The sequence below is a fragment of the Dendropsophus ebraccatus genome, chromosome 8 (genome assembly GCF_027789765.1).
Source record: "Dendropsophus ebraccatus isolate aDenEbr1 chromosome 8, aDenEbr1.pat, whole genome shotgun sequence".
NCBI classification, from domain to species: domain Eukaryota; kingdom Metazoa; phylum Chordata; class Amphibia; order Anura; family Hylidae; genus Dendropsophus; species Dendropsophus ebraccatus.
The window spans coordinates 60,191,872-60,204,335 of NC_091461.1; the positions used below are offsets into that span (position 1 = coordinate 60,191,872).

General features: G+C 42.3%; 1 protein-coding gene across 2 annotated transcripts in view; it reads left to right on the forward strand.

Annotated features, from left to right (window-relative positions):
- Positions 1–12,464, forward strand: part of ASCC1 (activating signal cointegrator 1 complex subunit 1) — a 185,569-nt gene that overhangs the window by 104,316 nt on the left and 68,789 nt on the right. The gene's annotated exons all lie outside the window — the stretch shown is intronic.

Below are 12,464 nucleotides of genomic sequence, written 5' to 3' on the forward strand. Positions count from 1 at the left end.
GGGGGGGCCCGATTGTTAGAACGGACCGCCGGAGGTCTCTTACCTGCCTCCGTGCGGTCCGATCGGCGCTCTGGTCACTGAGCCTGCACAGGCAGGCTCAATGAGCAGAGCGCCGATAACACTGATCAATGCTATGCCTATGGCATAGCAATGATCAGTGTGTAAAATGAAAGTTATGTATGTACAAGTCCCCCAAAGGGACTTAAAATGTATAAAAAAAAGTTAAAATCACTAACACACTGCCCCAAAACCCCTCCCCCAATAAAAGTTTAAATCACCCCCATTTCCCATTATATAAATAAAACATATAAAAATAAATAAATAAACATAATATACCGTAGCGTGCGTAATTGTCCGATCTATTAAAATATAATAAGCGTCATTGCGAACGAATAACGGCGTACACGAAAAGAGGGAAAAAAGTGAGCGGATTACCGATTTTATGTTACATTATATATAAAAAATTTTTTATAAAAAGTGATCAAAACGTCACATCTTCACAAATATGGTATTAATAAAAACTAGAGATCATGGCGGAAAAAATTACACCCCATACAGCCCCATAGGTGAAAAAATAAAACCGTTATAAGCGTCACAATAGGCCCATTTTATTAATATTTAATTGCCAAAAAAAAAAGGATTTCATTTAAAAAATATATATATCAATAATGAATCTGTGTAAACCTACATATGGTTGTGTTTGGACTGACCTATAGAATAATGGTATCACGTCGCTTTTACCATATAGTGCATTACGTAGACACAGGAACCCCCCTAAACGTTACCATATTGCATTCTTTTTTACGTTTTCACCTATTTATATCTTCATAAATAATATATTTGGGGTTCCATCATACATGTTATGGTAAAATGAAAGACGCCATTACAAAGTACAACTATTCCTGTAACAAACAAGCCATTACATGGCTTGTAGATAGAAAACTGAAAGTGCCAGAGCTCTTAGAAGGGGAGGAGGGAAAAACGGAAACACTAAGATCAAAATTTGTGCAGTCCACTGGGTCATTTTGGGCCTGGTCCTCAAAGTGTCACTGTTTGTTTTTTCTTTGCAGAAATCAATAGTCCAGGTGATTTTAAGAAATGTTGTAATTGGGTTCATTTGGCAAATATGCCATTATCTTCATTCAAAAAGACTTTCCCCAGGTCCCCCTCCTTTCCTCTTTCTCATCCACTGCTCATTATCAGGAAATCTCAACTCTATTACATCAGTCGGGCCCTGTCTAATCTATGGAGAGGGGAGGAGGGATATTAGTTGGCAGCAGAGAGCAGAGAACAAAGGATTACACCACAGGGAGCTGTGTGAAGCTGGTATTAAGAGGTCAAAGAGGTCAGTGCTGACATCAGAGGAGAGAGCCTGGTGCTGTAGCTGTAAATTAACTCTTTGTTGTCCTATTTTGGTTCCCTCATCTCCCTTAAAGGGGTATTCCCCCCAAAATTATTTTTGCATTAATATGCTGCCCATCCGTAGCTTTTCATCTTTCCTATATTAAGTTATTATGGATTCTGCACAGTTTTGCTGTTATCCATCTGCATTTACCCCCACGGATTCACCATCATCAGGCAGAAGCATTGCATGATGGGAAATGTAGTTTCCTATCTTGGATATAGATCGGCTTTTAGAAAAACTTGTAACTAAGGAACGGCAGCAGCTAGAAAAATGGGAGACGGCTCAAAATACTCAGGGGGACATGGTGAGTAAGGCCAGCTAGGTTTGGGAGCATTTCATTTTTTTAGCTCTTGGGGGGAATACCCCTTTAACCCCTCCCCTCTCTATAGACAATCATGAAGAATTGGCGAGAGCTTCAAACTGCATTTTCATTATAAAAATGCATTTTTCAGCTAATAAACCCAATTACAAAGTTTCTTAAAATTGCCTGTACTATTAATTTCTGCAAAAAAATAAATAAATTAAACAATAGTGACACTTTAAGGCTAGGTTCATGATTTTGCAATCTGTTTAATGTATCTGCTCTAAGGGTGCCTTCACACTTACCGTATCGCAGCAGAAAATACGCTGCGGATCCGCAGCAGATTTAACTAAGTAAATGAACACAGCATTAAATACGCACTGTCAAATCCGCTGCGGATCCGCAGCAGATTTGTAAGTGCGGATTTGATGCTGTGTTCATTCATTCAGTTAAATCTGCTGCGGATCTGCTGCGGAACGGTAGGTGTGAAAGCACCCTAAGAAAAAAAAAACAGATGGTAAAAGTGGATGCTGTTGTATGCCATCCGTTTTGATCCGTTTTCCATTCACTTACAATAAAAAAAGCATCCATTTTTTTACATTTTGAAACGTACACAAAAATGTGGTTGACACCCGTTTTTCTGTACGTTTTGCAAAATGGATACAGTGACGAATTGCAAAATCGTGATGTGAACCTAGCCTAACTTCTTGTTGTGAGACTAAGTATGTCTATAGTAGTGATGCACGATGCACCGAAATATCGATACTACTATCGATATTTCGGGCAGAAAAAAGGTTCGGTACCAGGATTTCCTGGTATCGATACTTTATATTAAACTGCCTAATAACGCAGCTTAACATAAAGTATGGTGCAGAGAACACGGCCGGCGGCTACCTGAGCGCCATCCATGTTCTCTGTGTGCCGCCCCCTGGTGTCCCCTCCTCCGCCCGCGCGCTCTCCGCTCCCGGCGGCGCCAAATTTAAATAGCCGGCACATAGCGATCGCTAGTGCCGGCTATTTTACAGGGTAGATGCCGCTGTCACACCTGACAGCGGCATTAACACCTCCTGAGCCGCTCCATATGCAGCAGGAGTCTGCTGCATATGGAGCGGCCCCCACTGCTAATGACTGCGGCCCGCGACCTCGCGGGCGGCAGTCATTTAACTATTCCTCCCCCACTCAGGACCCACTGCTGCAGCCGGGTCCCCCGTACCCACCAGTTCCCGCTGCTGCAGCCGGGTCCCCCGCGCCGCACCACCCCCAGGACCTGGCGGTGCAATGCGGTCCCTTGCACCCTCCGGTGTCCACAATCCTGCCCCCCCCCTTCCCTCGGGGTCCTCCGGTACAGTGACACAGCAACTCCCAGCATACCTTCTTGTGGGGAGTTGTTGTGCACAAGGAGGTATGCTGGGAGTTGTTGTGTCAGGAGGCTGTTAATGCACTACAACTCCCAGCAGCACACCTTCTTGTGCACTACAACTCTCAGCATACCTCCTTGGGCACAAAGGTATGCTGGGGGTTGTAGTGCACAAGGAGGTATGCTGCTGGGAGTTGTGGTGCATTAGCAGCCTCCTGACACAACAACTCCCAGCATACCTCTGTGTCCACTACAACTCCCAGCATACCTTCTTGTGGGGAGTTGCAGTGCACATGCAGGTATGCTGGGAGTTGTAGTGCACAAAGAGGTATGCTGCTGGGAGTTGTTGTGTTAGGAGGCTGCTAATGCACTACAACTCCCAGCAGCATACCTCCTTGTGCACTACAACCCCCAGCATACCTCATTGTGCACTACAACCCCCAGCATACCTCTCTGTGCACTACAACCCCCAGCATACCTCTTTGTGCACAATGAGGTATGCTGGGGGTTGTAGTGCACAAGAAGTTGTGCTGCTGGAAGTTGTGTCAGGAGGTTGCTGCTGCACAACTGCAACTCCCAGCATACCTCCTTGTGCACTACAACTCCCAGCATACCTTCTTGTGCACTACAACTCCCAGCACACCTTCTTGTGGGGAGTTGCACACAAGGAGGAATTCTGGGGATTTGTAGTGCACAAGGAGGTATGCTGAGGGTTGAAGTGCACAAGGAGGTATGCTGGGAGTTGTAGTGCACAAGGAGGTATGCTGGGAGTTGTAGTGCACAAGGAGGTATGCTGGGAGTTGCAGTCGTGCAGCAGCAGCCTCCCGACAAAACATCCCAGCATACCTCTTTGTGTACTACAACTCCCAGCATACCTCCTTGTGTACTACAACTCAAGCATACCTTCTTATGCACCACAACTCCCAGCATACCCACTTGTGCACTACAAATCACCACAAGAAGGTATGCTGGGAGTTGTAGTGCATAAGAAGGTATACTGGGAGTTGTGCACAGGGAGGTATGCTGCGGGGTAGAGAGGAATTAAAAAGTGTTTAAAAAAAGTTTAAATTAAAAAAACAATAATCATAATAAAAGTTCGAATAATCCCTGTTCCCTTTTTTTCAAAAAAAATATATTATATTTGTACTTTTATATATTTTTTTCCAAACTTTATTTAGTATTGAATTAGTATTGAGTATCGAAATAAGAAAGCTGGTATTGGTATTGAATTTAAAATTCTGGTATCGTGACATCCCTAGTCTATAGTAACAGCTAGATTAGAACAGTGGTTGGCCGGACTTAACATGTGCAGTGTGCAAGAGAGAGAGAGCAAGCCTGGTTTATGTACCTGCAAGCTGATTCAGTCTGCATGCTTCAGATCGTCCACACTGTTTCTGAATGGTAAATAAAACAACTATTTCCTCTCATCTCTTACTGCCAGTAACGCTCAGGACAGCTGTCCTTGTGTAAATTCTAGTGTACATGCTGCTATCTGTCCACAATACTGCAGTGTAATCTGCTTTCTCCATTTCTGTTGACATAACAGCCAATGCATCAGTAACCCCTTCTCTCTCTATATGACGTCTATACTAGTGTAATGTGTAAATCCTCCCGGGCACAGTGCCAGTCTTTTCAGTGCAGTTCACTTTAAAAACATTATCATGGCATGGCATGATAGACATTAATCATGTGTTATGTTTTGATTGACCAGAGAAGTAAGGGAACAAAGTCAGGTTTGTTTACTACTGGCAAACAGTACAGCTCTAGTCCTGCCTTCTAAAAAGGAGGGAAGAGGAAAAGCTGTGCATGGTCAAGGGGATTCTCAGGGGCTTAATAACAGCAATGTGAGAAACTTGTCACCACTGTTAGGGGTTAATCTAACAAAACATTGCATGATTTTTTTAATCTTTGATAGATATGATTTAAGGTCCTCTTACACTTTAATCAAAACTCAGCCTGACCTGCCAACTTTGTTGGGATCGGACAACAGTTTGAAGTGTCTGGGGCCTTTGGACTCTACCCTGGCAAATGATTTATTCGAAAGAAATACTGAGCATGTTAAAATGAAACTCCTGCCCCTTTTGTTTTCAGAAAGATAAATCACAGTACAGTGAGATGAGTGGGAGATAGCTGTTGGCTTAACAGACATTCACCCAACAGACTTTGTGGTGTATGACCACCTTTAGTAAATTGTGTCCTTGCATTCCCTCTTATTTTAAGTCTAGAGCAGTTAGGGTGAGTTCTTCTTTATTTCACATGTCTAGTTACATTAACCCCTTCACGTCAGTAACATGTATATGTATACGTTCCTATTGCACATACCCCGTGCAGTAGTAATGTATATATACATTCCTGTCTGAGGGGGGCTTTGTGATGAGAACAGGATCGCTGCAGAGATAGCGATCCCGCTCTCATCTGACTGCAGCACCGGAGGTAATGAGAATTAGCTGCAAACTGACCACCATTAACCCCGATACGGCGGTCACTAATGGGCCGATGCCGCCGCTGTATTTCATCTCCCCCCTCCGTGAATCCACGGTGGGGGGAGATGAAATAAGTAAAATCAGACCCCAGATCAGCCCCCCTAGTGCCCCGATCACTAACCCTCCCTCCCTGCGGCGGCCATCAGATTCAAGATGGCCGCCGCCATCACTGTGAACAGACTAATGTCTGTTCACAGTGATCTTAAGTAAAAATGAATGAAAGCCCCATGCTCTCCGCCACTGGAGGTAGCGGAGAGCATGGGGCAGTGATCGGGACCCCCCCTGTGGGGTCCCGGTACAAGCGATCAGCGGTATATACTATATACCGCTGATCGCTTGTGCCATGTGCTCCCCAGAACTTTTTATCCCCTGTCACCATGAATGATTGGTGACGGGATAAAAAGTGATACTGTGCCCCCCACCCCCCAAGTCACCCCCGTCCCCCAGTCACCCCCCCTTCCCCATATATTCACCTGATCCTGGGAGGTCCTTGCTCCTCGACGCCCAGGCTGCTTCTGAAGTGCGCATGCGCTCCACAACCAGCCAACTCTGAAAATTTAAAGTGACAGAGACCAATTTGGTCTCTGTCACTGAACTATGATTACTGTGATAGAAAATATCACAGTAATCATAGTAATACAGTGAAAATGAATGTGTAAAAGTACAAAAAGTGACAAACATACAAAAAAATAAAACACACACTTTTTATTATAGTAATAATTGCAGTTTACTCCCAAATTACCCCTAACCCCCCCAGATTACCCCTAACCACCGCAGGTTGCCTGTAACCACCCCAGGTTGTCCGTAATCACGTCAGATTGCACAAAACCCCCCAGATTACACGTAACCACCGCACGTTGCCCGTAAGCACCGCACGTTGCCCGTAATCACCACACGTTGCCAGTAACCCCCTCCAGATTGTCCGTAATCACCCCAGATTGCCTGTAACCACCCCAAATTACATGTACCCACCCCAGATTACCTATAAGCACTTCAGTCTATCCGTAACAATTCTAGATTGTCCGTTACCCCTCCAGGTTTCCCGTAACCACCGCAGGTTGCGCATAACCACCCCAGGTTGCCCGTAATCATGGCAGATTACATGTAACCCCCCAGATTGCACGCAACCACCGCAAGTCGCCTCTGACCACTGCATGTCGCCTCTGATCACCGCACGTCGCCACTGATCACCGCACGTCGCCACTGACCACCGCACGTTGCCACTGACCACCGCACGTCGCCACTGACCACCGCACGTCGCCACTGACCACCGCACGTCGCCTCTGACAACCGCACCTCGCCTCTGACCACCGCACCTCGTCTCTGACCACCGCACCTCGCCTCTGACCACCGCACCTCGCCACTGACCACCCCAAATTGCCAGTGACCCCCTCCAGATTGCCCACACAGGTACCCACTGCAGATTACCTATAAGCACCTATCAGTTTATCCGTAACCACCCCAGATTGTCCGTAACCACCCCAGATTGTCCGTATCCACCCCACGTTGCCCGTAACCACCCCAGGTTGCCTCTTACCACCCCAGGTTGCCTGTAACCACCCCAGGTTGCCGTAACCACAGCAGGTTGCCCGTGACCACCCCATGTTGACCGTATCCACCCCAGATTACCCGTAACCACCCCAGGTTGCCCGTAACCACCTTCAGATTACCCGGGACCACCTAAGACTGCCCGTAACCACCTCCAGATTACCCGGAACCACCCCAGACTGTCCGTAACCGCCCCACATTACCTGTAATCTTATTTTTTTGTTTTATTTTAGTAACTGCGCTATTCTAATAACTATTGCTAGCTGCGGTTTTGCTCCAGCAAATTGGCGCTCCTTCCCTTCTGAGCCCTGCTGTGTGCCCATACAGTGGTTTATGCCCACATATGGGGTACTGTTGTACTCAGGAGAACCTGCGTTACAGATTTTGGGGTACATTTTTTCTCCTGTTCCTTGTGAAATTTAGAAATTTCAAACTAAACCAACATATTATTGGAAAAATTCAAGTTTTTAATTTTTACTGGCCAATTTTTAATACTTTCCTCTAATACCTGTGGGGCCAAAATGCTCATCCTACCCCAAGATGAATTCTTTGAGGGGTGCACTTTCCAAAATGGGATTGACTTATGGCGAGATTTTACTCCGCTGGCACTACAGGGACCCTGCAAACGCACCTGGCGCTCAGAAACTTCTTCAACAAAATCTGCATTGAAAAAGCTAATTTGTGCTCCTTTCCTTCTGACCCCCGCTGTGTGCCCATACAGTGGTTTATGCCCACATATGAGGTACCTTTTTACTCAGGAGAACCTGCGTTACAAATTTTGTGGTACTTTTTTTCTCTTGTTCCTCGTGAAATTGAGAAATTTCAAACTAAACGAACATATTATTGGAAATATTTGAGTTTTTCATTTTTACTGTCTAATTTTGAATACTTTCCTCTAACATCTGTGGGGTCAAAATGCTCATCCTACCACAAGATGAATTCTTTGAGGGGTGCACTTTCCAAAATGGGGTGACTTATGGGGGTTTTTCTCTCTGCTGACACTACAAGGGGTTCTGCAAATGCACCTGGCGCTCGGAAACTTCTTCAGCAAAATCTGCAATGGAAAAGCTAATTGGCGCTCCCTTCCTTCTGAGCCCTGCTGTGTGCCTATACAGTGATTTACGCCCACATATGGGGTACCGTAGTACTCAAGAGAACCTGCGTTACAAATTTTGGAATGCTTTTTCTCTCATGTTCCTTTTGAAAATGAGAAACTTTAATCTAAACGTATATATTATTGGAAAATTTTAATTTTTCATTTTTTTATGGCCTAATGGTGAATGCTTTCCTCCAGCCCCTGTAGGGTTAAAATGCTCATTATACCCCTAGATTAATTCTTTAAGGTGTGTAGTTTCCAAAATGGGGTCACTTATGGGGGTTTCCAGTATACAAACTTCCTAAATCAACTTAAAAAAAGAACTAATCCCTAAAAATATCAGTTTTGGAAACTTTCACGAAAATATATTTAATAATTTGCTGATAAATTTCTAAGCCCCGTAACACCCTAAAAAAGTAAAATATGTTTATGAAATGAAGCCAAAATAAAGAGGACATATTGGTAATGTGACTTAGTAACTAATTTATGTGATACGACTTTCTTTTTTTAGAAGCAGAGAATTTCAAAGTTCATAAAATGCAAATTTTTTTATTTTTCATGATATTTTTTCACAAAAAACACACAAAGTAGTGACTAAATTTTACCACTAATATAAAGTGCCATATGTGATGAAAAAATAATCTCAGAATCGCTAGCATACGTTAAAGCATCACTGAGCTATAAGCGCATAAAGTGAGACAGGTCACATTTTTAGGTGCAAATAGGCTTGGTCTTGAAGGGGTTAAGGGGTTCAGTGGCCTGAGATTGTTTCTCATTTTCAACTTTTGGGAATGAAGAAACACCATAAATATGTCAGGTGCCACAACGCATCCCCCCAAAAACTACTTTACCTCTGTAACAGAACAACTTATTTTGCCTTTATAAAAAATACAGCGTTTAAAGGTATAATAGAGACAAATTGCATCAGTTCACCCCAGAATGTATCCCCAGAAATGGAGCATACCTTTAACAGTGGCTCCTAACATTGACATCTAGGACTTTTGTGTAAGGTTATTGAAATAATTTACCCTCATTGCCAATGTAACGTTACCTTTTACTGCAGTAAATACCGCCTTTAAGTTCTTAGATTCTCTCTTCGGACGAGTAAAACTTAATTGAATATATAAATACAGTTTAGGTTAAATACATAAGGAAATTCTAACTCTAAGACTAGAGTCCTATATTCGCTCTTCATATTGTAGCTTCTCAATAAAATAACACCTTATGTTTTTTTCTTTCTCCTCTGTGTATTATATTTACTCCTTTTTTGGCAGCAAGAGCCTCACAAAAGACTCCTGCCATTATTCACATTCTAGAGGTATTATTCTCCAGAGCATTGATTCAAATATCACCATTTTACTACCTTTGATACATTTGTGTTCTGCTAGTACCTACTATTTTCTGACACTTCCAGTTAGATCATTTTCTTTGGAAATGTGTCTTTAGGGATTGTGTGCAGTAACTTATTACCATACTGTGGATCTCCTAGTACTTAGCGGTGAGCTTAGAGTGTATGGTAAAAATTAAAGGAGTTGTAAACTATCGCAATGAATTTTGTGGTTATTTAGCCCACAGTGTTTTTTTATTTGTTTTGTAAATAATGTGAAGCCAAAAAATATTTTTTGCGGACAGATTTCTTGTATTTTCTTTTCAAATGTGAAATCGGGGACTGAAGGCAGCGACTGTACTTGTTAAAGTCGTACTAACAAGATACAGTCTGCTTTCATTACTGTTAGCTACGGGGGAAGTTTTCGCAACACACACAACACAATGAATATATATAGATGTTTACACACCACAAAATAAAGTAAAATATGGCCGTATTTTTAATAATGCGCACCATTTAATAGGGAATTGGCCAGCAGCGCACACTAGAAAAATGGTCATAATTGCTTACGACGGTACAGATAATGAACATGTTCAATATTTCCTGCTTTTTTTTTTTCTATCTGTTCACACATTGTTCGTTTTTCACTCAAACTTACATTGATATTTTGCTCTTATTTTACTGTGTGTAAACCTAGCCTTTGACAGTTTTACTAAGTCTGGGCCGCTGCTTTAAAGACAGCATAGGACGAGTACAATAGTAGGTTTTGTATGTTCTTGAAAATCTGCAGAAAATTCTTGATCAGTGTTTGTGACAAGTGTTAGCAAGATCTTAAGGTGCGTTTTACATGGACCCTCATTGTCTCATCCGCAGGCTGCCCACAGTTACAGACTGTGCACACAGTGGAAATGTAGGAGCCCAGGCAAACAGACACACTGGGAAAGCCATGGTCATGTGCATTGGCCCATAAAATAGAATGCATCTTATATGATCTAGATAGAACTGTGGAAAGTATATGGCCACTTTTTTGTGGTCATGTGTATGGAGCCCAAGGTGTTTAGCAGGGAGAGGTGGATCCCCCATTGTGCTGTTGGTGCTCTCTGATGCCCCAGTGGATTACCATTGTAGCCAACCCTGCCATCAGTATGTGTCTATTAGACCATGTCAAAGCCAGAATCTAAAGGTGTTCTATCAGTGTAAGGTTGGTTTTATACTACATCTACAGTGTCTGTCAAAAGTGTACATTAGAGGGCTCCACCAAAAATTATCCTTTGAAGTACACCATTATTGATATCCTATATTAGTACTGGATGCCACTGAAGCAGAAGTCTGCACCATTCCATTCGAAAAACCCCCGAGCAAAAGTCTTTTGACCCCCTTTGGCTAAATGGGCTTACAATGGCAGAGAAAAATGTTTTTAAATACTACATGTTTCAAAGCATTGTGTAAAGTGCTCAGTCAATGGTTCCCCCTGAAAATAAATCCCTTTTTAAAATAGTCAAAAAAACAACTATGGGAGTATAATCAGAAACTGTATAATTCTTAAGGGGCATTCACATGTTCCATAATCACGTGCTACAGACCAGAATTCAGAACTCCCGGCATCAAGCTCCGAAACCCTTTAAATTTGCGTCACTACAATAGTGTGAAGATTTAAACTGTTTCTGAGCTCACAGTAACATCATGAATGATGACACTGGGAGTTCCGAAGGCTGTTCCATAGCATTTGGTAAGCAACACGTCTTGTTGGGTGTGGTGCAGAAGTGTCTAAAACACAATTAAAATGTGCATGTCATGTGAGAAAATTTTTTGGAGCTCCAGATTTTTGGCAGAGACAGTTTTGATTATGTTCTCCCATAGTTGGTATCTCCATAATTACATCCAACTACAAAGATTACAATTAAATTACAATTACATTGTGCATGATCTTTATTTATCATGATCACTTTTTACACTGTGTGCATTGGACGTCCGTCATTCCATTGATTTCAATGCATTGAATTGAAGTCAATTACATTGCTGCAATAACACATCTTTTTTAAATAGAAAAGGCGGACGTCTTTTCTCTTTTTTGATGTTGCATGAACATAGCCTTAAAGGGAATGTGTCGCAAAGTTAAAAAAAATTTTGAAAGTGTTAAAACTGAATTTGTTATTTTTTTTGTTAATTTATAAGTGGTTTTCATTTTTTTTACATCTAAGGAAATATGAAAAATTAACAATCTAATTTTCCATATTTCCCAGTGATGACCACCAGGGGGAGCTCCACCAGGAAACTGCTGGTAAAAGCAGCCTGAAAGTCGGCTGCTGAAAAAAAGAGGCTGTCTCTGCTCAACTGCTGTGACATCATCACCTCCCTCCTCTTTTCACAGGGGAAACAAAGAGGGGAAAGGTGCTATTATGTGTACTGCTGGGCAGCGCCATTTTGTTGTTGTCTGCACAGCAGTACACATATACAAGTGTGTCCCTAGCCTTTCATAATAAACCTCAACTGCTGCAGAACCTCAGACAGCTCGCCTGCTCACACTCATCTCCCATCCCCCGCATGCACATAGTATTGTTGTTACACTCATACAGACAGCTCATGTTATACATTCCACATGTAGAGGGTATGTAATACAGGAAAGTACAGGCTATTGCTCTCTGGTGTCAGCAGTGTCACACGTTACAAGGGTAGAGGAGGTGTGTGTATATATATATATATAATATATATATATATATATATATATATATATATATATATTATACTTTCCTGTATGTGTGTGTGTGTGTGTATATATATATATATATATATATATATATATATATATATATATACACACACACACACACACCTCTGTGTAACGTGTGACACTGCTGACACCAGAGAGCAATAGCCTGTACTTTCCTGTATGTGTGTATATATACACAGAGGTGTGTGTATATATATATATATATATATATATACA